At 41.6% G+C, this 23,847-nt stretch overlaps 1 long non-coding RNA gene across 1 annotated transcript in view; it reads left to right on the top strand.

Moving 5' to 3' along the window:
* The window catches only part of LOC125113630 (uncharacterized), a 479,447-nt gene that overhangs the window by 145,660 nt on the left and 309,940 nt on the right, over window positions 1-23,847 (top strand). Inside the window, exons 3-4 of the long non-coding RNA XR_007131518.1 lie at window positions 13,944-14,190; window positions 15,076-15,220. This is a non-coding gene — a long non-coding RNA (uncharacterized LOC125113630). The remainder of the gene's footprint in view (window positions 1-13,943; window positions 14,191-15,075; window positions 15,221-23,847) is intronic.

Raw genomic sequence — 23,847 nt, 5'->3', positions numbered from 1 at the left:
ATGGGAGGGGTGCCGCCTGGTTTGGGAAGCTGTAAGCTGTAAATAATGGCATTAGCATCACACTCAAGCCTGGAGCAGAGTTCTCCACTCTGGGATTGGTCCTAGCAAGGGGGAAGTAGGTGGGTGCCTTCATCTGCCCTCTCCCTTCCCCTCTTTCCTTCCTCTTGTCACTGCTCTCCTCCCAATCCCCACCCTTCCTCTCTGTAGCATCTGTGCTCTCTGGCCTTGCCAGTTGCACCTAATAGGCCAGCTTGGAGCAGTGAGCTGTTGCCTCCCCACTGGGTAGAGTTTGCAGTTTGAAAGAGAGCCCTGGGGAGTTCCTGTTGTGGCTCAGTGGTAATGAATCTGACTAGTATCCAAGGGTGTGGGGATTCAATCCCAGGCCTCGCTCAGTGGGTCAAGGATCTGGCATTGCCATGAGCTCTGGTGTAGGTTGCAGATATGGCTCGGATCCTGCATTGCTATGACTGTGGTGTAGGCAAACAGCTGTAGCTCCAATTAGACCCCTCATCTAGGAACTTCCATATGCTGCAGGTGTGCCCTAAAAAGACAAAAAAAAAAAAAAAAAAAAGAAGAGACAGAGTGAGCAGGGCTTGCTGCAGAATGGTATTTGAATGGTGGCTTAGCAGGTGCCCCAGTTCTAGCCCCTGGGCCAGGAAGGTTCTTCTGTACAAGGTGCCTCTGGATGCGTGTCCTCCACATCAGAGCATCTGGGTCATTTGCCATGCCTTCGGGGGTAGGTTTGGCACTGATGCAAATTAATTTCTAATCCTACCTTCAGAGTAGCAGCACCCAAGAATGGGGACTGTTGGCATTCAGCTGACTGCACTGGGGACAGTTTCTTCAGACATTTCTATAGTTTCATTTGGCCTCTATTTTTAGCACAGGGTTCAGAGGTGGTACTAACTCTAGGGCATCGGGTGTCTTAGCTCCGCTTGCTACAACCAAATACCACAGACTGGGTGGCTTAAACAATTATTTCTTAGCATTCTGGAGGCTGGAAGTCCAAGATCAAGGTGCTGGCTGATTTGTTCCAGTAAGTGCTCAATGCCTGGATTGTGGACAGCTGTCTTCTTCTTGTGCTATGTCCTCACATGGCAGAGAGAGGAAGAGGGACAGGGACAGAGGAAGGAGGAGGGTGGGAGAAGGGGAGAGGAAGTCTTTCTCTGGTCTCTTCTTATAAGGGCACTAATCCTATCATTAGGATGGGTAGTGGTCCCCCCTCACGATGCCATTTAAACCTCATCATCTCCCAAAGGCTCTGCCTCCAAAGACCATCACCTTGAGGGTTAGAGCTGTAACATATGAATTTGTGGGAACACAAATATTCAGCCTGTAACACTGGGCAAGTCGTTTAACATCTCTGGGTCTCAGTTTCTTTTTTTGTTTGTTTTTTTCGAGGGCCACACCCGTGGCATATGGAGGTTCCCAGGCTAGGGGTCCAGTTGGAGCTGTGGCCGCCGGCCTACACCACAGCCACAGCAATGCCAGATCTGAGCTGTGTCTGCAACCTACACCCCAGCTCATGGCAATGCTGGTGTAGGTCAGTCAGTTCGATCACTGAGCGAGGCCAGGGATCGAACCTGCGTCCTCATGGATGCTAGTCAGATTCATTTCCGCTGAGCCATGATAGAAACTCTTGGGCCTCTGTTTCTTTATTTGAGAAACGCAGATGATGATAGAACCGTAGGGCGTTTTAGGGACTGGATGAACTGGTGTGTGCAAAACTCCTGAAACTTAGTAAAGATTCAGTCACTAGTAGCTCTTAGTTCTTCTCCCATCTTGGCAGCGTTGTTTAGTGTGTGTCAACTCTCTTGTATCTTAGAATCATAAGCATTTAGAATGGAAAGAAACCCTGGAAATGATCTCATCTAACTCTTTCACTTTTTAGATAAGGAACTGAGGCCAAAAGTGTAAAAACAAAGGTTTCCCAGGGCTTTGGTGGCTGTACATGGTTAAGAACCTGGGTATCTGAATTCCAGTCTATTGTTTTCGACACCATCCCTGTGCCTCAGGTACCAGTTGTTATTTTAGTTACAAAATTTGCCATTTCAGACTTCCTTTGGCAAGGAATTTGTGCTATGAAGGTATTTTAATAAAAATAATATTTGTCTCAGAAGAAAGTTGAATACATAAGGATTTGCAGATGCCACCACCAAATGAGTAGCACTTGCATCAAAACCAGGCCAAACATTTTCTCTTCTAATGAAAAGTGAACACTAGTTCTAGGCAGAGGTGACAACTTGAATAAAAATATCACATGGTCCTTGAGATTGTGCATTGGCAGTATTAACCTTAGAAATAAAACATTTCTTTCCTTTCTTTCTTTTCTTTTTTGGTAGCACCTATGGCATGCAGAAGTTCTCGAGTCAGAGATTGGACCTGAGCCACAGCAGTGACAACGGCAGATCTTTAACCTGCTGAGCCACCAGGGAACTCCGAAATAAAACATTTCACATACAATCACCATGAAGCTCAAGACACTTGTTTGACCTCATCAGTATTGTGAAGAATGAGAAAGAGGCAGGGAATTAAGAGACGGAGATGCTGACACTAGCACTGACCATTCAAGCTCTCTCCTGGGAGGACAGAGGGCCCCGTCTTCCCCAACTTGAGGCATTGACTCCTAGAGACAGGGGTGTGCCAGTCGTGGTGATGAATGGACCTGACATCATATAATCCAAATCCTCTGACTAGCTCGAGGCTAGACTCACAGCGTGAACTTCTGCTTTCAGTCTGTGTTCCATGTTGTGTTCATAATTGGAGAGGCTGGGCTGGCTGGAGGAGACACGAGAAAAGATCCCGAATGCTACATGGCCTGCAGTAAATGCATGTGCTGGCCTTTTCGTCTATCCCTCAATCTCCCCTGAGTTTAAATCTTTCAGAGGTGAATTCACTTGTGTGTGCCAACAAGGTGAAATATCAGAGTCTACAAAGGAGGGCACTTGGCCTTGACCAAGGGAGAAAGCACCAAGGAGAGAGAGCCCTTTGTGGGGTCACTTTTCCCTAAGCCTGGAAGCTCTCCTGGTGACACATCTAACCTTCTTTCAAACTTCTTTTGCTGTAATCAGGACAATTGTTTATATGCATACAGTGTAATTGAACTCCATTTTGTCCAGCTACATCAGAAGCTTAATTTCACCCCATTTCTTTCCTCATTTCAGCTCTTGCTCTACCTTCTCCTCTCAATTCCTGTTTTTCATTTCAAACACTGCTTATGGGTCTACTCATGGTTGAAACAACTGGAGAACGTAAAATGGGACTCAGCACCTGCTAGTCTTACTTGCATGTGATAGTCTTTTCTTGGATGAACTGAAATGCTTCATTCCTCAATTTTCTAAGAAATGATTCATTTCTGGGTGTATTTCCAAGAGAGAGTCGATTTAATAATGAATGCATTTGTCTTTCTGTAATATGTGGTATAAGAATACTTGTCTTAATAATAGCATTTTACTTTACGGTCTTGCCTCATGCAAGGAAAGAATGTGACGTAGGACCTCCTACCAGTTGAGGGGAAAGAATCCAAACCAGGAGAGTTCTGATAACAAAAGTAGTGGAAGATGGCTTCTGTGATAGTAACAGTAACAACAATGATAGAATTCCTCCGTGTCTGTATATCACTTCACAGCTTCCATGGTGTTTGACCTTCATGATGACTTTGTGAGGTGGTTGGGAAGGCTACATTGTTTGCCTTTAATTCACTAAGTGGGAACTGGAGAAGGCTTGGGTTTTTTTTTTTTTTTTTTTTTTTGTCTTTTTGCTATTTCTTGGGCCACTCCCGCGGCATATGGAGGTTCCCAGGCTAGGGGTCTTATCCGAGCTGTAGCTGCTGGCCTGCACCAGAGCCACAGCAGAGCAGGATCTGAGCCACGTCTGCGACCTGCACCACAGCTCACGGCAACGCCGGATTGTTAACCCACTGAGCAAGGGCAGGGATCGAACCCGCAACCGCATGGTTCCTAGTCAGATTTGTTAACCACTGCGCCACGACGGGAACTCCCGTAATTTTTTTTTTTTTTTTTTTTTTTGAAGGCTTGGTTTTGAATGAATGTTCTGTTGTGGTGGGGAGTGATGCCACATAGGCAGCGTAAGAGGCTTTGGAGATTCAGGCTACTGTTGATTTAGAATCTGCATTCTTTCACAGACCTGTCTGTTATATAGCAGCCACTGCCTCCCACCAATCCCCGTGACCGGAATCATGTCATCTACCTCCCAGGGAGAAATCAGTTTATTTGTTACTGTGGTTGAAGGCCTATTATGTGCAGGTCACCCTTCTAGATTCTGGAGAAAGATTTGTGGACACGATTCTTTCTTTGGAGGTCACAGTTAGTGAATAATATTAATGCCAAGGAGAGCTTCCTTTCGCTAAAGTAACCATCACCATTCTTGACATGGGTTAGGAAGATGAATTAGACATCATCCATATCTTCTGGGAACTCATGCTTGATGCTGAAGATAGAGGGATGAATAAGAAAATATTGCTGTACTTAGAGGGTACAATCAAGTAAAGGCTAATGAATATAAATAATAATAATGGCTTCTAGTTGTTGAGGATCTACTATGAACCAGGCACTGTGCTAAATGCTTTGATTCTGCTCCTTAAACATTACTCTTTGCAACTCTATCCTAATGTTTAATTGGGATCCTACTTATAGAGAAGGGTTTAGGGTCAGAGAGATAAAGTGAGTTGATATTGACCACCTGGGCAGAATACTGTGGAAATGGGATTAAGCCCCTCTGACTTCAAGGCTTGCCCTCTTTTCTCTGTACAATCATATTGTTTAGGTAAAATTTTATCATCAGTAAGGAACAGGTTCTCTTACCCCCTCTCTATTGTTTTCAGACGCTCTGGCAATAGTATAGGAGAGCACACAGCCCCCATGGTGGGCACCTCAGGAAGAAGGTACATATTAACTAAGCTAGAGTCATTGCTGCAACAAAGAAATTTAACTAAAGAATGTAGAATGGCCCAGATGCAATAGAAGCTTACTTCTCACTTATATAACACCATCAAGGATTTGATTGGTGGCTCCTGGGGGTGACTCAGGGACCCAGGCTCCCTCTATCATGTGGCTTCCCAGGTGGTTGTGTCTGTTGCCTCAGACTAGTGGGTGGGGAGAGAGCATGGATTACTGTGCATGGGAGTGTCATGGCCAGACCTGTGAGTGCCGCCCGATCCTTAACAATCTGATAGTTAGAATTTAGACTTGTGGTTGCCAAGGGGGAGGTGGGAGGAGGGAGCGGGATAGACTGGGAATCTGGGGTTAACAGATGCAAACTATTGCGTTTGGAATGGATAAGCAATGAGATCCACATTATAGCACAGGGAACTATATCTAGTCACGTGATGGAGCATGATGGAGGATACTGTGAGAAAAAGAATGTGTGTGTATATATGTGTGTGTGTGTGTGTGTGTGTGTGTGTGTGTGTGTGTGTGTGTGTGTGTGACTGGGTCCCTTTGCTGTACAGTAGAAAATTGACACAACATGTAAGCCAACTATAATGGAAAAAATAAAAATCATTGAAAAAGAAAGAATTCAGTCTCATGGCTGTGACTAACAGTGAGGGAGCTGGGGAGGAAGGTCCAGCTGTGTGCCCAGGAGAGAAGAGGCAAATGACAACCAGTCTCAGCCACAAGGTGGTCTTGCTCTACCTTAGTACTGAAAGGCAAAGCTAACTGGGCAGCACCAGCGTGGCCTGTGAAAGCGAATATCCATTTTGGCGACAGCCTTGGCTTAGTGTCCAGGAAGTTCTGGCTGGAGGATTCTGTGGAGAAAAGTAGGGAGCAGGTTTCTCAAGGAAAGAGCAGTAAAGGTGAGGCCAGGAGAAAGCAGTTCAGCACCACTCACATTTCCAGAGTCTCCCCCCGCTCCCCCATCTATAGACACAGGAGGCTTTTACTGGCATTTAGTTGGTGATGCCCCTGCATCTGACCCAGCATCTCAGTGGGGTGCAGGGAGCGTCTTCTTGAGTAGATTGCTGTGGACTGAGGGGGGAGGGGGAAGACCCGTGGGACCTGGGCTCTCACTTCATGGCCTAATGTTCACTTGACCTTTTGGGACCAGGCACTCAGGACTCGGCAGTCAGCAGGTTAGAAAGGAAGAGGATGGCAGATGGATGAAGAAGTGGACCACTGGAGCAAAAGCCAAATATTATTTTTCCTCTCTCCAAATTCTCTATTATTTCCTTCATTTCTCTTCATTGAACATGATTTTTCTCTGAGAGAATATTTGTGCAGATCTTGTACCTCATGGACCCCTCTCTGTCATCCAAGTTATAGAAAATGGCATCTAGGACATGCTGTAGGAAGCTCCCTGGGGAGCAGAGTCACAGGGTCAGCCCCCTGGCACAACTGCAAAGGGGTGACATTATTTTTGTCTCTTTGCTTTTCATTATGTGTCCTAGACAGGTGCCTTTCCTGATTTTATTTCTCTCTTTCTAGGTTGGAAAAATATCTGATGAAGGAATCTCTATAAATTCTTAGTCGTTACTTGTGGTGGGTCTTGCATTATGTTGGGCAGCTCTTCACACATCTGCAGAACAGATTCCCCAATGACAGGATTTCTGGCTCCATGACAACTTGTTGGGGGTTGGAGCCTGGCAAAGCCTTCTAGGTGCTCTCCAGAAGCAATGGCTATATTCTTGAAATTCATATTCTTGAGATCTGTTTTTTATTTGCCGTGAATTGGGTGATTTTATCCCAGTCCTGAGTGGGGTTCATTTTCCTATATACGTGGAACAAATCCCTGAGTAGACTTGAAAAATTCTCTGCTACCTGAATCATTCCCTTCATAGGTCTGAACTTCCCATCTTTAGACAATGTAGTCAGTTAAGCAGCTGGTGAATTACGATTCTTCAGTGGAAGAGGTGCTGGAGTTGGAGCATTTGATCTACACTTCATGAAAACAGAGGTTCTTAACATCATTGTGTTCTGGGCCATGAACAGATTGACGGCACATTGCAGGAAAGTGCAGTGTAGTGATGGTTCCTGGTGTCTGGGAAAACCTTCCTCTTGCTTGCGCTGCTCACCAGTTTGCTCCAGTGGTGTCCGTTTTGGGGGACCTATTGCTTGCCCTGAACTCCATCTCTCATATACTCACAAGGCAAAACGCTTGCGCGTTCTAGTGAACAGAAAATCTTTATGTGGATCTGGAAAGATTATATTCCTCCCTCTTATTCATGGCCAGTTGTCCTCTACTTTGTAAAATTTTTGTTAAAACATGGTAGCACATACACGCAAGGCCCACTGAGAATCAGTTCAAGACAAGATTGAATATGCAAAGAGGAACATGGACTAGCTAGGCAGTAGCACAAGGCTACTTTATCAGGGAGAGTGTTGTGGGTTAATTGTAATTGAAGTCTTAACCTCCAGTACCTGTGAATGTGACCTTATCAGAGAATAGGGCCATTGCCAATGTAATCAAGTTAAGACGAGGTCATCCTGGACTATGGCGGGGCCGTAACTCAATGAAGGGTTTCCTTACAAGAGGAGGCAAATTTGTCCCTGGGGACACAGAGACACACAAAGAGAGTGCCATCTGACAACAGAGGCACAGATTGGAGGGATGCAGTGGCAAGCCAAGGAACGCTAAGGAATGCCAGCAAGCACCGGAAGCCAGGAGAGAGGCATGGAACGGATTCTCCCTTAGAGACTCCAGAAGGAACCGGCACTGCCAGCCCCCTGATTTCAGACTTCTAGGCTCCAGGGCTGTGAAAGGAAAATATCCTCTTTTGTGAGCTACTCGGTCTGTTACGCTTTGTTATGACAGCCTTGTAGGAAACTAACACTTAGGGTAATGTCGAAATGTCTTCTCCTACGTTCTAGGTGTGCCTTGTGTTCATGGAGACCCTGGCAGTGTCTGCTGCTGGGAAAATGATTTCTGTGTAATATTGCTCCCTCTTGGAGCTAAGACAACTCCTTCTCTCTCTTCCCCCTTCCTCTTTCCTTCTCTATTTCTCCTAGCATCTTAAAAGATCACTCACTGGTAAAAGCATCACAGTGATACCTGTATTTTCTTTAAAAATACGTGTTGTCAGGGGCCTATGTTTTTCTCTTTCCTTTTCTAACGCCGAAATTTAGTGAGCCTTTCTTTTCAGTATCACAGGGCTTCAATCACCAAATAGTACTTGAAGTCTTTCAAAGACCTACAAGATTGAGAAAGATTCCAGCCTGTTAAAATGGGAGATAATAGATTTCACATACCTTCCTCATTCCTATAAATTTCCTTCCTTACTGGCTAGAATTGTGAAAGGGAAGGGAACCCATATTCAGAGGAGAGGCGAGGGGGCTTGGCAGGACAGGGTGGTGCAAAGGAGAGAAAGTGGCATTTTGTGGGTTAGGCTGATTTACTGATTATCCGGGAAGAGTCTGTTGACTCCAAGGAGCCTGTTAAACCCACCCCTGCAGTCCCATGGTTGCCTTTGATATTTAGAATTGAGGAGGTTGAGGTAAACCCAGTCCAATTAAGCATGTGGTACTTTAATCAAATAAGGATTAAGGGCAAGCAAATACAAAAATAGTTCCTTTACTGATTTCTGGGAGATAATTAAATCAGACTTACAACACAGGGAGAGAAAGGATATTATAAGCTTATAAGAGAGAAGACCTTAAATTCTGCAACATTAAGTTAATGCTCTGCATCCACAAAGCGAGGAAATCCCCTCTTTGCTGGCTGATGCGGGGGAATCAGGATAGTAAATAGCTATTTAAAAAGATCGCAAAGGGTGAACAATGAAATATCCTCAGCCATTTGTGTTAAATAAACTACACATATATTGTTTGGATGAAATGTTCTTTTTTTTTTTTTTCTTTTTTGTCTTTTTGCTATTCCTTTGGGCCACTTCCACAGCATATGGAGGTACCCAGGCTAGGGGTCTAATCGAAGCTGTAGCCACCGGCCTACACCAGAGCCACAGAAACGCTGGATCCGAGCCGCGTCTGCAACCTACACCACAGCTCACGGCAACGCCGGATCGTTAACCCACTGAGCAAGGGCAGGGATCGAACCCGCAACCTCATGGTTCCTAGTCGGATTCGTTAACCACTGCGCCACGATGGGAACTCCCTGGATGAAATGTTCTTTAAGCCTGCTGCGTAAAATATAAATTTTATAAAATATAAAATTTTTCAACACAGGGAGGTTGAAATTCCCCACTATTGAAATTCTCACTGAAAAACGCTGTTGCCAATTTTAATTAATATTCCATTGAAAGTACTAATGAATTTCAGAATATACCACTAGGGGGGTGTGTGTGTGTTTGTGTATATCATGTGTGAAAAAGATGTTTTCTCAGCTCCTGTCATTCCCCTGGAGAGGGCTTATGGGAGCCTTCCCTCCTGGAAATTCAAGTTCCCTGCATCCTCTTTATTCACTGATCAACAGTATGCATCCACCCATATATACCAATTGCCCAGAATGTAAATAATATATTTAATATGTGTTCTTAAAGTTTATTTCATCAGTAACTGTAATGGTCAGAGTCCTTGGGTTGTAGAAACAGAAACTGATTTGTGGCAATTTAAGAAGGGAACTCCTTGGAAATTGACCAGGAGCTCAGCGAATCAACTGGAAAGCTGAGAACAGGGCTTGGTAATAAGTCGTTACTTAAGGCTGCTCTGAAGGGCTGGGGATGTTTCCAGACCAGGAGCAATCATGTCAGGAAGCCGCAGCTGGAAAGTATGATTTCAACAGCTTCCTCCATCCCAGCATCTCTCACATAAAATGCAAATCCTGGATGCACACGACTATCTACTAAAATAGTTTATATATTTACATTTGATTGCAATTTTTTATATGTATTTATGTATGTACATAGATTTTGGCCACTTTTTAATGGTGTCTTGCAATGATAGTGCTTAATTAATACTTCATGATCAAAGTTTTTTTCAGATTTGTTGCAGATTTTTGAAGGCTATGATGATTCTCTTCTGGAGGTAATTTTCCCTGATTGGAATGGTTTCTTCTTTAGAGTCTAGCAGAGATGGAATGAGGGTAATGTACTGAATCAAAAGCACATCTATTGATTTAGGGGGTGCTTCAAAAGTGACTTGGGGATTAACAGATCATTAATTTGATAATGTTGAAAAGATGGATGGAAACACACAGAGAGAGGGGTTGAAATTACTGGACCACTGGCCTCTTAACCTATTTGGGACAGGGGTCTCTAGTGCTGAGAGGTCTGGCTCATGAGCTGAAGCAGGTGGTTGGAAAGGAAGAGGAGGATGAATATGGAATCATCTAGTCTAAGTCTTTTTTTTTCCTTTTAGGGCCGAATCTACAGCATATGGAAGTTCCCAGGCCAGGGATCCAATGGGAGCTATAGCCACTGACTTACACTGCAGCCACAGCAATGTTGGATCTGAGCCACATCTGACCAACACCATAACTCATGGCAATGCCAGATCCTTAATCCAGTGAGTGAGGCCAAGGATTGAACCTGCATCCTCATGGATTCTAGTTGGGTTCACTACCACTGAGCCACAACAGGAAATCCAGGTCGAGGTCATTTTTAAGACTTGTGAAGCTAAACTAAAAGTTAGATTTTACCCTTGATGAGTACATCTTTTGTCTTGACTTTGTTTCTAGAAGAAGGAGTTAGTTGTTATTTAGCAATATTTATATCCATACGGATAAACATCTTCATCAAATTTAATATAGTTGCTAAAATTTTATTTAAAAAGTAGGGTTATCACATTAAATTTATAGACAAATACAATTAAGAGGTCTCTTTTTAAAGAAGTGGTTACTAAAGGATATTCTAGCATTTTGAAAACACTGACATCTGTGATTTAAAAAAAAGAGTCTAAGTTGTTATATTTTGCATCCTGACTTTTTGTTAGCTTCTTGACCTATTGCCCTAATCTACATTCTCTGCAAACTAAGGGCTTTCAGTAGAAGAGAGTGGGCATTTACTACTAGCAGAAGTTATTTATTTAGGTAGACCAAAAGAAATGTGCTTTCCTCTGTGCAATTTCCTTTTAAATCCAGTAAAATTGTGGTTTTATTTTTTCACAATTCTGCCATGATGGTATTCAGTTGAAGTTAGTTTCTTTTGTTTTCCTTAGCTCTCCAGGGGTGGGTATTATTTTATTCCCTCCAAGGCTGACTGTGTAAGAAGAGGGTTAGTAGATGCAAACTATCCCATTTAGAATGGATAAGCAATAAGGTCCTGCTGTATAGCACAGGGAACTCTATCCACTCTCTTGTGATAGAACACGATGGAAGATAATATGAGAAAAAGAATGTGCAGACATACAGTTTTTGGAGGCATTAGCCCACCTTTGCTTGGCAAAGCAATAAAGCTATCCTTTTCTCCTTCGCCCCCCAAGAAAAACAAATGAACAAAAAACAATCACTAAACATTGGTTAAAAAAATAGAGCATTGGCAGCCATGCAAAAGTGCCTTGCGTGTCATTTTGTGATCAACACCTTTCTTCCTACCTCAGAAAGAAAAATTAAACTGACTTATCCATAAAAAACAAGACTAATAAATATTTGGATTAGAACACCCAAAAACTGTATTATAAAAGTTGAATTTGGAGGGAGTAATTTTCAAAGAAGTTACATCTGAGAATTTTCCAGAACTAATAAAAGGCATGAGTACTCTGAAAATGTGCAACAAAACCAAAGCCAAAGAAAAGAAATCGATACCCAGACATAAAATAGTGAAACTACAAGCAAGGATAAAGAGAAGACCTTAAAGGGAACTAAGGACAAAAGACAGACATATAAAGAATGACAATTGGCGTTCCCATTGTGGTGCAGTGGGAACGAATCCGGCTAGTATCCATGAAGAATGTGAGTTCAATCCCTGGCCTTACTCAGTGGGTTAAGGATCCGGTATTGCTGTGAGCTGTGGTGTAGCTTGCAGACATGGCTCGGATCTGGCATTGCTGTGGCTGTGGTGTAGGCCAGCAGCTATAACTCTGATTTGACTCCTTAGCCTGGAAATTCCATATGCTGCAGGTGGGGCCCTAAAAAGCAAAGTAAATAAATAAAAGGAAGGAGAAGAAAAAGAATGTGTGTAAATATGTATGACTGGGTTACTTTGTTGTACAGCAGAAATTGACACAAAGTTGTCAATAAACTATAATTAAAAAAAAAAGAAAGAAAAAGAATGACAGGATAGCTTACCCTGGAGACCAGCTTTTGTCTGATTGATGTGGGGTTATACGAGCTTGTCAACCCTTTTAAACCTAAAACAGGAAGTGGATGGTAATGTATTTGGTCTCCCAGGTGAAAAGTCAACAGGTTCCACATTACTACAATTTCCTGAATATGAGTCTTTCTTCATGGCATTAACGTATTTTATATAGTCCTGAAAGCAGCTATGCATATGTAGAAATGAGGAAATCTCAAACAAAACCTTAAGCAAGTGTTCTTAACATGAGGATAGTAGTTACGTGGGACCTGTAGAAGGCCTGATGGAGAAACAGTTGGACAAGAAGAAGAAATGGATTATAAAGGAGACTGTACTAGAGAAAGAGGAGGTGGGATGCTATACCTTAGGGAGCACTCCCTCTATGCTCCCTCCCACTCCTCACAAATCCCTTAGAAAACTTCTTCCATGGGGGTGGTTGCTATAGCTGAACTTAAAGGTTTTTCTTCTATTATTCTTACAAAATTTCCCTGGAGTAGGCTAATATTATCACCATTTTACAGATGAAGGAACATATGTCACTAGCCCACAATTATAAAGAAAATGGCAAAGCAGAGATTAGAAAATTGTTCTGCACTGTTACCTAAAAAAGATTCACGATATTCATATGATTAATCCCAAAGTGGTGTGAAGGTTCAGAAATATCTGGAAAATTGCACCCCCCCCCCGAGAATTTTTTTCTTTTTTCTTTTCTAAAAAAGTTTCAGTGGGAAACTTCCCAATGATCTCAGAAAATAATAAAGAAAAATGTATGTTCTCCCCACATTAGAACATTTAAAAAAAAATAGGTTTTCAGACCTTAACCCAGAAAGAGTTGAAAATTTGGTTCTACTGTCTTGAGACCCAATATTTTGCAAGCTCCTGTAGATTTGCTGGAAATAGGTGTCTGGAGTCAGGTTTCTGCAGCAAGGAACAGAAGGAGGGGTGGCTACACCAGACACTAAGACCACCTTGCAGTGTTCGTGCATAATCAGAGAATATGATGGTTGTCATCACTGAACTCAAGATTAGGGTGGGCTGCAGGGCGGCATCCTGGGGAGGTATCCTTCAGGACACACGTTTGCCGTCTTTTTAGGATCCTTCTTCTCCTCTGACTTTTGTTTGTGTCACTTGTCTAAAATCTAGAGCAAGTAAAAGCAAAGGCTAATTTTGTAATGTTAGGTCTCAAAGAGGAGGGGCTACACTAAGCAGCGAAGACTGCCGCAATGAACACTTTAGTGTGGTATCCTGAACTAAGGATTGATTTCCTACTTTAACTCCCTCTGGCACTTATGTGAGCTTTGGCCAGTCATAAATCTCCAAGCCTCAGTTGACCTCATCTGTAAAATGGAGCCATCTTTCTGGGTCTTGACAGGGTATCTTGAAGGATAACTGAGTTTACTGTACACAGTAGAGGCTGGGTCTATATGGAATACTTTGGTCTGACCAGCGATTATAAGCCAAGTCTTTCAGATGAGGTCTGAATTCTAACTTTTGGAGTTCCAGATTAGAGCTTTCTAAACAACAATGTAACTGAGCAGACAGAGGAGCTAGTGTTTGGAACTCAGATCTGTGGTATTCCTACTTGGTCATTCCTTCAGTCTCTCCCAGTTTGTGTGATTGCCACAAAATTGCTACAAAATGGTATCTCCTGTTCTCTGTAAAAGCATCACTTACCCACCTAGGGCTTAATAAATGGAAAGTTTTAGTGCTTAGAAAATAATCAGGTGTTGAGAAGCACAAATTGTACTCTCCTTTTCTGAAGGTTAATAGGCTTTTTCTCTTTCTGTTTTTTCCTCCACAGCATTACCATCTAACACGAGGCCGCTTCTCCAGATGAAGCAGAGATTGAAATGTCACACCAGCATGATCAATTAGATGATGTAGAATAGAGGCATTTGCTACCTGACCTTAATCTACTGGGCAAGAATGAATGAATGGTGAAGACTGAGTGCAGAGAGACTCAAAGGTGGAAGAAATCAGGAGGCTATCATTTAAACAGACACAGAGCAGTATGAATGTTGACTCAAGACAAAATGGACATTCTCAGGGTAAATGCTTATTAGGATGTATACTGGCTCACTTATTGAATTATTCTGAGTAGCTACGAAATGACTATAAAAGCCATTAACAAAAGCAATATGGTAGAAAAGGAAGCAGATATGCTTTTCCAACCATCTAGATTTGTTTTTATTACTTAACTCGCTTAACCAAAGTGACAGGGAGAAAGATGATGCAAAATATATGCAAGCTGTTCTATGAAGAAGACAGAGAAGCTATGACTAAGATGGGAACATGATAGCTGTCTTCCTTTATTTAAAGGCTTGTCATTGGAAGAGGGATTAGACATGTTTTGATGGGAATGGCAGAGAGGAGGGGTGTAAGTACTTGACTTTGACTTAGTATAAGAAATGGCTTCCCAATAGTTGGAACTTGACAAGGGTCATTGGAGCAGCCCTGCTCAGCTTCCCATTGCTGGATCCATGGATAACCATGGTTATAGAGGAATTCTTGCCTTAAAGTAGCAGACCTCAATCACCCCTTCGTATGCCTGCTCCAGAGCTTTAAGTCACATTGGGGAAGACTAAAATGACTTTGAAACTTCTTTAGGAGCAGAACTGAAGGAAATTTGGGGCTACTCAGGCCTTGATAGAATTAGTCCTCCTTAGCAGCATGTATGTACGTTGTAGGCTGGGAATGGTTGCCGGTCTGTTTCAATTACAGACAGCTGGTGTTAGCTAAAGGATTTACCGGATTAGTCATCCCTAGTAACAGTGATATGAGGTGTTTCTCCCTGGATTATTAGGTAATATATGCTATGCTTAACCTTTCTGTTTTATATTTATTTTTCTTTTACATTTAAGCACAACTTAATGTAAAAGCATTGTGGTGGAGATTGAACTTCCCAAAATAAGCCACTTATTTTTTTTTTCTAGAATGCATTGGTTGTTTCTATTTGTGGAGTTCAATGGTGAGACATCAATTTATCATAGCTGTGGAAAACTAACTGAAGGTCCAGAGAAAAGTCATGGAAACGATGACGAACAAGGAAAATGGAATTCAACCATGTATCCTGGAGAGGTAAGGTTGGGAATAACATTTACCCTTGTCTGCATCTTCTCTTCCTAGCACAGATGCTCAAATACATGTGTGTTGATCTGTTTGTGTACAACCAACTGTGGTCATGAAAGTTACTGTAGAGGATGTTTTCTGTTGAGACTCAGGCATGATCAAGATGGTCACATAGTAGGCAGCCTATGTTTTACAAACATTTATTGGATCCGCTTGAGTTTAATGTTAGTTTCAATATAGGCATCATGCTGGTAGTGAAGCTCATTGAAATTTGCAGTGTGTTCCCAAAGAAACCAGTGGCATCTTCATTTGAGGGCATCATTTAGATTGGATAGCTAATTATCTGTTTAGAATAAAAGCAGAGGAAAAATTCTGAGAAGTTCTTAAGGACTCACACAGTTCTCGATTTCACTTGTGTGTTTGGCTTGTAAGCAGAGCACTAAGTTCATAACCCAGGGGTAAAAATAACACATCTTAAGATGACTGGGTAGAAAGATTCTTCTCATTTGAAATCTTGATTTTTCTCTCTATTCACATAGTATATGATAGTCCTCGTTCTGCAGTATCACATTTCCTAATAAAAGCCATTATCACATATATTTCTGAGAGTGCCCAATATGTATTGTAAACTTATTGCCCTGAGGAGAAAATTGGTTCTGAGGAAGAGGAGATGGAATAAAAATTTGGCTTTTAAAAAAAAGTAACTGCATGGAGGACATATTTTTCCAGAACAAATAGTGCCAATAGGAATTAAGAGTTTCAAGCTGGACTGTGATTAAAATTTTACTGTTGGACAAACTTTCTTTTCTTTTCTGGCTTATGAGTACTGTAGTAGGCATACTTGGTGTTCACCTCTCAGGTACCCACCCAGGAATTTTAGATGACACTGATCCTGCTTATACCTCCATGTATATAATCTGATGGCTCTGATTGGCTTAGTCTAATCTGCATATCTCAGTCTCACTGTACATGAAGGGAAGAGCATATAACTCAGCTAGGCCAATGAGCATGTGGAGTCCAGAAGGAAGCTTCTTTTTCTCTGAATGGCATGGGAAGGAGATGTAAAGGCTGACACTACCACAGCCATTTCACTACTTGGAGGGAGAGTTAAGATGAAGCTGTCAAAATGAAGCTGACCAGCAACCTGTTCTTTGGTTTCCTCATCTTTAAAATAGGAATGATACAGTACCTTCCTCTACGTTTGTTGTGAAATTAAATTTCTTAACTTACGTAAGATGCTCAAAATAGGAAGCACTCAATAAATGATAGTTTTTATTGGTTACTTTAACAAAAAGCATCTTTCCCATTGAGGCCAATGTAATAATGGGGGGGGGGCTGAGCCATCTAGTTAATTGTTATTTAATTCCTTAAATTATTTTTTTCCCTCTTAAGTGAGCTCTATACTGGAGTGATCTCTGCACAGAATTGGTTTTGCCAGTAATAAATTGTCTATGTTGGCATTTAAAGAATGAAACCATGGAGTTCTCGTCGTGGCTCAGTGGTTAAGGAATCCAACTAGGAACCATGGGGTTGTGGGTTTGATCCCTGGCCTTGCTCAGTGAGCTGTGGTGTAGGTCGCAGACGTGGCTCGGATCCTGCGGTGCTGTGGCTCTGGCGTAGGCTGGTGGCTACAGCTCCAATGAGACCCCTAGCCTGGGAACCTCCATATGCCACGGGAGCAGCCCAAGAAATGGCAAAAAGACAAAAAAAAAAAAAAAAGAAACCTTAGGGACTGTTCTCAAAGCACCATCTCTGGATCAGGTATCAGCAAAGTACTTGGTCCTTCCTCTTGAACCCACAGCTCTGCCCGGGAATACAGAAGGAAGGATTGTGATGCTGTTTCCTAGCAGAACCCACAGGTGGGATGGGTTTCCAAATGGGCACTAAACTGAGGCATCTGCTGAGCTCAGTTAAGAGCCTGAGCTAATAAAGATTGGCACATGCCTGTGTTTGAGGGGCCGAAAGCTGCACACAGAGGCTTCTGTGCTATTCTTGCTGTCCTAGTAACATTTCTTCCTTTACTATTCATGTTCATATGCTTATTATTTTAAAGATAACAAGATTAGCAGGGATGGAGAATAATGGTCAGCATCAATTCTGGAAGCTATACATAATGGACTTTTTCTTCAAAAGCAACTGTTCCAGTTTAGAAGAAATTTGTCAAGTTTATGATTAAATTTGACAGAACAAAGACTTATGATATTTATAGATATTCTTGTAGAGCTTTGGGAGGAATGGATAGGAACCAGGTGAAGATGCGTACATTTAAAACAAAAAGGGTCTAAAACAGGTGCCTGTTGGTAGCGGGGTGGGTGGGCAGAAGGTGAAACTTGAAGGAGAATCTCCTGTTTTTACTGTATGTACATCTGTATGGTTTGAATTTTATTTGATAGTGAATTTATGTTTCGCTCGTATAATTTTAAGAATTTAACTTTAGAATGTCAATAATTCTATCCTTAAGGGTTATATTTTCTACAGCTAATTGTTGAGATCAGATTAAGGTAATCATCCCAGGTGTTTATACTTGAGTCACCCGAAGATCCAGGTGAATTCAGACTATGAAACTTAACTGTCGGTTAAAGAGCTAACTCCTTATTTATGTTTGGGACCGCATATAATTTAATGTTTCTCAAAGGCCTTCTTGCCCCTCTCTTTTCTGAGTCCTCTTCCCCCCCAATACTGTCGATATTTGGGCTATATTTACATCAACAATGAAGATTTTGCCCGAGAGACCTGCTCTGAGATAAAACAGCAAGTTGGATCTCTGGCATATTTAGGATGCTTGGCTTTTACCACTTCCAGCTGAGAATCCTTTGCTTTGTGAATGGAACTGTGCAGTAACCTCACATTTGTGGTGATGACAGCTTCTTGCTGCAGTTGGATCTAGCAGCTCATGAAAAGGAGAAGTTTTGGGTGAGGTGAGCCTTTGGGATTATCCAGCCCAACCTTGCGGTTCATATATGGGGAGAGTTTGGCCCAGGATGCTTGGGGATTTCCAAGGTCTCTGATTACTCTTAGGGGCAGGATGGGGACCAGGAGCCAGTCCTTCTGGCTCCTTTTGCTTCCTGACACTTGACGAGCTGAGGAGGCACCCAGAAATCAGCCTGCTTGCTTCGTTTGCATCCTGAAAGCCAGAAACAAAGATGAACCATGTGAGATAAGCAGCATCCAGATGATAGGACATGAAATTCGTGGAGTAGAACGTGGTGTAAATAAATAATAACATGCAGGTTTAAACTGAGGACTATCTTACTTCTGTGTAGCAGTTTAAAATGATTATTTTTTTCTGCTTATAAAAAATAATACATGCTCAATTTTGTAAATTTTTGAAAGCATAAACAAGAAAATAAAAATTACTCTTAACCACCTTTTCAAGAAATGAACAAGAATAATATCTTGGAATCACACATACAGACCTATATATAGTCAGATCAGATCATAGTGCCTATGCAATTTTGTATCCAGGTTTTTCATTTAATATTATATGATGAGCACTTTCCCATGGCATTGAATGTTCTGCAAAAATATGGTTTGTAAATGGCTAATATTCTCAGGTCTTTCTTTTTGATTTTTATTTTAAGTGATTTAGAATGATTGGAATAAATCCTAGTAGAGAATTAAAAGAAAGGGATGCTAAGATTTGGGGCTAGGATCTGAGGTGTCAGCATGGAGGGAAGGGTGACAGAGGCAGTTGAAAGCTGTCAGTCCTTTGCAAGCAGCAACATGAGGGTGTTTAGAGGCAGGTGACAGACAGTCAGTTCAAAGACACACTGAAGACAATGTAATGTAATAGTTTCTTATTTTGTCCTTCCCATCAGCATGCATCTTTAATGTAAAGCACTATTTAGGCCATACACTTGTCACTCCAGGCCACCATGAGATAAAACCCTCATCTTGGAAGTGCCTACACACAAAACTGACTCTTCAGAATTCAAGCACCTATTATCCAGCTCACTTTTTCCCCCTTAGGACACTCGGCTTTTAGACCCTGTCACTGCTCATTACTCTTCCATTAGAATCCCTGTTTCCTCAAATCCCTAGTATGCTGATCATTAGGAAGCTAATTGTACCTCTGTCCTAATGAATTGAGCAGAATTCAGATAGGGAGCACAGTATTTGTGGTGGAAAGAGTTTGTGTAATGATTCCAAGATATGTTCCTAAGACTGATATATACTCACAGGGTACTGAGAGCAATACAGATGCAGGGTATTTTGCTTGTTTTGTGTTTTCATTGCGGGTCGGGTTGATGATGAGTCTGTTGCCAGCAGGGTATGGTTTCCTCCTGTGCAGAAATGCCAAATTTGCAGCTCTTGGTGGGGGATAAGCTCAGAATGTGATTTCTTCCCTTCTCCAGCAATTTTCTGCCTGCATGCATGAAATGCTAATGAACATCTCACACATGACAGAGCAATGAGATGTATCCTTATTTTTACTATTTTGGGAAGATTCTGACTTTACAAAGTCTGGTAAGTCTTAACGTGACAGTGACAAGACATTTCTAGCAGACCCTTCCCCCACCTCCCTCAAATTTGTGCTCTGGGTGTTGCTCAAGTTTGCGCTGAGTTGATGTGTTGTATCTCTGATTTGAAGTAAGCGCTGTATTGCCACGGCATTTCTGCCTCCCATCTTTCCCCATCATACCTCTGTGCCTAAGTCTGGGAAAAGACTAGCTCCAGCAAAGTAAGTCTTGAACTTCAATCTCAGACCAAGTCAGATATTTGTTATTAGTTGTTAGCTAGTAACATCAAGCCAGATTTTATTTATTTATTATTTCAACTAGTTAGGCGTAGGATGGGGCACCAATAGGGTGTTGAACATGCTTATGAGCTGCAGGTTAAATGCTTAAATGATTTTATAATTATACCAGCATATAAATTTACTTGTGGGGGGACTGAAGTGAAAATAAAGCTTCTATTCAGGACGTGTCTGACTGATGGTGCCAGGGAAGAGCTTAGTTTGGCGCACATTGACCCTCTCTTGTGGGATTGATTGCTCTCATAGCCTCATCACATCTTCAGGACGGCCACTCACAGAGTCCATAAGTGACAGAAGCTTGTGTGGGCATGAGGCATGAAGGCTGGGACCTTGTGAACTGCAAAGACAAATGGAGATGCTGCTTTGGTGGAAGTCTTTTGGCAGCGTTGACTGATGAAGAGCCCAAACAAGAAACTGGGGTTTAGCCTGCTTCTTATTTGTAATCCAGGGCTGCCTGTGGCAGTTGGGCAAAATGTGTTTGATCTGTAGGAGAAGGAGAGAGACCAGAGAAGTAACAGATGGATTTTGTAAATGCAGTAAAATTTAAAAAGACCCAGGGCAGAGAAAAAGATGGGCTTTGGGGACAATGCCCAGGATGAATCCAGCTTATTTAGGGTCCCCTGGTTTGAGATTTAATTTAAGCTCTGGATCTCCTTATTTCTGTTCCATCTTCACCTTATGTTCTCATCATTCATCTTCTTTTTTTTCTTTTGTCTTTTTGCCTTTTCTAGGGCCGTACCCACGGCATATGGAGGTTCCCAGACTAGGGTCCAATTGGAGCTGTAGCTGCCGGCCTACGCCAGAGCCATAGCAACGCAGGGTTCGAGCTGAGTCTGTGACCTACATCACAGCTCACGGCAATGCCGGATCCTTAACCCACTGAGCAAGGCCAGGGATAGAACCTGCAACCTCTGGTTCCTAGTCAGATTTGTTAACCACTGAGCCACGATGGGAACTCCTCATTCATCTTAGTGAACTCAGAAATTCTAGTGTATGATATTAAATTCCTATCCAAAAGTCCATGGCTGCAAACTATGCCAGCCAGAAGCCCCTTTGATTGCTAATATATCCAAGAAAAGAGGTGTTTCCTCTTTTGTTCATCTTAGTTTCTGTCATATAGGAAAGAGACCAAAAGATGCCAAACTGGATAAATAACTTGGAAATGCACTTGCTAGGCTATAGACCTGATATCAGAATAGTCTAGCGTGGTGATCTCAGAATAATTATAAGGACCAAGAAAGATGAGTTGGAAAGGTCTTTAATTTTTCTGAAAGAACTTCAGTATTTAGAAAAACTTAATAAATTAGCATTTGTGGTTAGAATAGCAAAAGCCAGGAAGGTTTGACTGAACATTGTGAAAGTGTGAAGAATAGAGATTGGATTGACATGCATGAGCCCAGCCTAGCAACACCAGGCAGGAGGTCAAACTTGAAGCTTGTGAATCTATAGAATGTATCTCACTGAGTATATAGAATTAGCCTTACAGAATAGGAAGGATATAATATAAACAGATTCACAGAAGCTTAGATAAATTATAACAATATGTTATAAAGGAGTTGATGAGTACCTGGAGGGTGAGTTTCCATCTTTGTTTTTAATATTCTAAATATTATCTTAAACTAATTTAAAAACACATTCTTTTGGTAACAATTTGGGAAACATAAAAAGGAAGAAGATAAAGATTAATCATAATCTCATTCTGCAGACTTAACATTTTGATGTATTTGCTTTCACTTTTCCCACACTATTTTAAAATTATCTTACATAGTTGTAATTTGCAATTTTGTATTCTTTTATATCTCTATTTAAGCCCAAAGTTTTCTCTATGTCTCCAGAAACTCTTTATTTTATTTTTGTCTTTTCTAGGGCCGCACTTGTGGCATGCAGAAGTTCCCAGCCTAGGGGTCTAACTGGAGCTGTAGCCGCTGGCTTACACCGGAGCCAGCAATGCAGGATCCGAGCTGTGTCTGCGATCTACACCACAGCTCACGGCAACGCTAGATCCCTAACCCACTGAGCGAGGTCAGGGATCGAACCTGCAACCTCATGGTTCCTAGTCGGATTCGTTAACCACTGCACCACGACGGGCACTCCCGAAACTCTTTGTTTAAATGTGATTTTAAGATGCCGTTGATTGAAGGACACATTATTTTACATACAACTATGAAAGGAAAAAAATCTTTCCAATTAAATGATGACACAAAAGTGTTAACGATCCCCTGAAACACATTTGTTGCTTACACCAGCCTTTTGATGCTTTGACATTTCTTTCATCTATTCTAAGCATTTGGCAACTCTCTTGTCTTGAGGTGCATTACTTAGCATGTAGGAGATGCTTCTTTTGCATATTGTTCAGAAAAGCAAAATGTAGCACCGTTTCGTCTATTTCCTATAGGTTCCATAAAACACATTTACAGAATTTTTTGTTATGGAACAAAATATAGGCTCATGATTATCCCTCCTATGATGAATGTTTGCCTCAGCAATATAAAATTTACCTGCTGTAGCTCTGTTTATATGTCTTTTTGTGTACACAATAACTTTTCATCTCAATACTGAATCACAGTGTTACTTTTGAGGACATTTTAAATAGTAGTGAAATCGACATGTGTGGTACCAGCAATGTACATCATTCCATTGAGGTAATGACAAGATGAACATCTGTGACCAAAGTGATGCATGCCTGGCAATAACAGCCACTTTGTGCCTACTGTGTGGCTGAATAATAAGATGCCGGCTACTATAAGACACATTCCAATTTCACAGATATTAAAATGTGGAAAAAAGTGAATCTTGGTATCAATGAACATACCTGAGTTTAATTGACCATTTTGTTATTCTGGATCTTTTATTTATAAAAATTTACTTATTTATAAAAAATCAAACTTTTTTCCTCTTATAATAGTAAGAGGAAAAATAAATAATATATAATATGTAAAAATGATATACACGTTTCCTTGCATTTGCGACTGTTTCTTTGGGATAGATTCTGAGAAAAGGAATTATTCAGTGAAAGGATAGACATATTTTAAAGGTATTTGACATGCATTTCCAATAGCTTTACAGAAATATAGTTGCAATTATATGAACAATGTTATTTCAGCTTCCTAAACTTGATTTTTTGGAGGAAAGCTGTGGTAGGCAGCCTGCAGGGTGACAGCAAAGATTCAAAGCATTGGTGTGTGGCTTTGAGACTTGGTTTTACAAGATTGTAGCTCCTAACTTGCTCTTTTGGACCACATATTCTTCAGATGTAAACCAATGTGAGACTTTCTGGATTCCATGAAGAAGGAGGAATGTCTACATTAAAATCCAGGTCAGGGATTTCCCACCATGGCTCAGCAGAAATGAATCTGACTAGTATCCATGAGGAGGCAGGTTTGATCCCTGGCTTTGCTCACTGGGTTAAGGATCCGGTATTGCTGGGAGCTGTGGTGTAGGTCACAGATGTGGCTTGGATCCTGCATTGCTATGGCTGTAGCGTAGGTTGGCAGCTACAGCTCTGATTTGACCCCTAGCCTGGGAACCTCCAGGTGTGGCCCTAAAAAGACAAAAAAAAAAAAAAAATCCAGGTCAGTATCATGTAACATTGCATCCCTCTACCAACATGAATTATCTTTTATATTAAACGGAATCATTTAAAATAATGCACATCCCTTTTGATGTGGAGTGTTTCCATTTCCCTCGAGCCAATATATCTGATGTGCATGGCTTGCAGATGTTTAATGTGGGTGGGATCCAAATGCATGAGAAATGGTATTCCTAGATGTTAAATAAGAGTTCGAGAGCAAAGGAGGGTCAATTATCTTTGCATTATGGATGAAGATCAAAGTAGCTATTGGATTGAATTCAATTCAAGAAACACTCGCTAAGAGTTAAC

The sequence above is a fragment of the Phacochoerus africanus genome, chromosome 13 (assembly GCF_016906955.1).
Source record: "Phacochoerus africanus isolate WHEZ1 chromosome 13, ROS_Pafr_v1, whole genome shotgun sequence".
NCBI lineage: Eukaryota > Metazoa > Chordata > Mammalia > Artiodactyla > Suidae > Phacochoerus > Phacochoerus africanus.
The sequence above is the reverse complement of the archived record's forward strand: the minus strand, read 5'-3'. Positions and strand labels throughout refer to the sequence as shown.